Source organism: Armigeres subalbatus, chromosome 2 (assembly GCF_024139115.2).
Source record: "Armigeres subalbatus isolate Guangzhou_Male chromosome 2, GZ_Asu_2, whole genome shotgun sequence".
NCBI classification, from domain to species: domain Eukaryota; kingdom Metazoa; phylum Arthropoda; class Insecta; order Diptera; family Culicidae; genus Armigeres; species Armigeres subalbatus.
Window position 1 is genome coordinate 113,579,242 of NC_085140.1, and position 2,728 is coordinate 113,581,969.

Consider the following 2,728-nt stretch of genomic DNA (forward strand, 5'->3'; position numbering starts at 1 on the left):
CACTCTGTATCACCCGATTCCCGAAGGTTGCTTCAGTAAATTGTCTCGTGGTTACCCAGTTATGGCCAAAAATGACCGGAAATCATTTTGGGCTGCAGAGTAAATCATCAAGGAATACACTTTGGTTTCATGTCCAAATACAACAGCGTGCGTTAGTGTTGATCTTAATCTGAAACTTAAATTAGAATTAAAAGAAATTAACAAAATAATAAGTGACGTACTCAAGTGTTAAGAGACCTGCAGCCCTAGGCTGGCTCATCTCTAACGGGTTTTTAACTAAAATATGGTATGAACTTGTTAATGCAGACAAGTATCTGCTATTATCGTCCGACATGAGTATTGCAAGCGCATGGCGGGAGTTATTTTGTTTACATTTTGATTCATACGAGAAAAACGAAAATACGAAAAAAGTCCAATTTTCATATCGATAATTTGGACGATTTCCACTCTTTTAAAGCTACTAAACCAACGTAAGATGACCAATAATAAGAATTGAAATTTGCGTTCCTATGGACTTTCACGGCATTTCATGCTTGAACTTAGTATTACATTTAAAAGGTACTGTAGTTAGTTCAAACCATGATTTCACAAAAACAAATGCTATGGTGCGAATTACAGTTATATATTTCAGATTTTTTCAATCCGATTAAGCATACCAGAGTAATTTCATGATGTTTTCAAGAAGATAATGAACAAAGTTTAGTAAAGTTTGTTGCTTTTAAATGTTTCTATGCATAAACTAATTGGACATACAATAATCAACGACACGCCAAACACCTTCATTTTGGTTCAAACAATGATTCGATACACTACACCCACCCTATTCCACTATGGTATAACGATCTCGTTCGGTTCGGTTCTCTTCCGTTTACTATCAAGCGAATTGGAAAAGCTGATCAAAACAATAAAAAGCTGCTACAGCCGTACAGCTCAAGGCAGCACATGTGACCGCCTCATGAGCTGTGTTTCATGATATGTCGCATGTGAAACAGTAGCATGATGCACACTCTTGGAAGAATGCGATGCGTAATTAAATCGCATTGCGCTCGGATTTGTCATGTACGTGAGAGGCGACAGAGAGAAATACAGAGAGACCGTAAATGTCTCATCTCACCTACACGAACTAACTGTGATCGTGTGACAAATTTTGATGTGGCTCACAATGCGCAATGTGCGCTCTGGAAGCCTGCAACCAAGTGGCTCCAAGCGGCCGCGACATGATGATTCAGACCTACCCAGACCCGTCGGAGATAAACACTAGGCTACTAGCAAACAACAAGTATGCTGTTTTGCCAACCAACAATTACCCACCAAAGTGAAAATTCCTCCCCTCTTCGCAGGATGTCGCCTCGCTTCGCACCGAGCTTGCCAAGAAACAGATCCATCCTCTGTTCAAGCTGTGCAGCGTGGGCACGAAGATTATATGCACCACTGCAGCCGACTATCAGTATGTCGGTAAGTACTTGTTGAACCAAAAGTGTGAATTTTATACGCACGATGTTCTCGGAACAAAGCCTCTGAAAGTAGGACCACGATTCCTTCCGGAATACACCCCGGAGGCAATCATCGAAGAATTGCAAGCCAACAAACTGAAACCAATCAAGGTGTTCCCTATCAAGCGAGCCGATGGAAACAGCCACCGCGATGTGCTGTATCTGGCGCACTTGGAGAAGGGCTCCGTCACAATGGCGGACCTTCAGAAAGTAAGGGCACTCTTCCACATAATTGTGGAGTGGGAGAGATACCGCCCGAAGAAACGCGACGTGACGCAGTGTGGCAACTGTCTCGCGTTCGGGCACGGAGCAATAAATTGTCACATGAAGCCCCGCTGTGGAAAGTGCACCGGAGCGCACTCGACGGGGGAACACTCGACGGAACCAAAATGGAAACATCCTTCAACGAGACCTGGATGAAGGACTCTACACCATCTTGAGCCCGGATGCTCCAACCCGGTTAAGCCGATCTGGGGCCCATGCCATTCTGGACATTTTCCTCACCAACATGGACAACAACATTTCCCAGCCGGTGGTATATCAAGAACTGATGCTGGAGGTTGGATCTTCGGAACATCGACACCATATCACCCGACGCAACTATCATCGTGCCAAGTGCGTGGATGATAACATTAATTACGAGGCGCACCCCGTGACGACTGAGAACATCGATCGGCAACTGCAATCCATCGAGGAAGCGATCTCGCAGGCGAGGGAACAACATGTACCGGTGGTCCGTCAGGTAAGCAATGCCCGAACCATTGATACACTCACCAAAGATTTGATCCGTCTGCGAAATGTTAAACGAAGACAGTGTCAACGTACCGGTCAATTTTTTTTAAAGACCGAATGCAATCGTATGACCAAAATTATTAAGACTAGAAGGTGGAACTCAGAAATAACGATTTTTCTAATAGGATCAGCGCTCTTCCAGTCTGTGCTAAGCCGTTCTGGAAATTGACAAAAAATTTGAAAACCAAACCTCGTCCCATTCCACCGCTGATCCCGTTAGACAACAATGAATCTATGGATCGTCTGATAACTCCTGATTAGAAGGCTGCTGAGATAGGCCGGCACTTTGGTAGCTCACACAGTCTTGGACAAAACATTATCAGTCAGCAATTGCCCTGCTTGACATTGAAAAAGCCTTCGACAACGTCTGGCATGATGGTCTGGAGTTCAAGCTTCATAGGTGCAACATTCCCAGCTTCTTAGTGAAAACCATCAAAAACAGA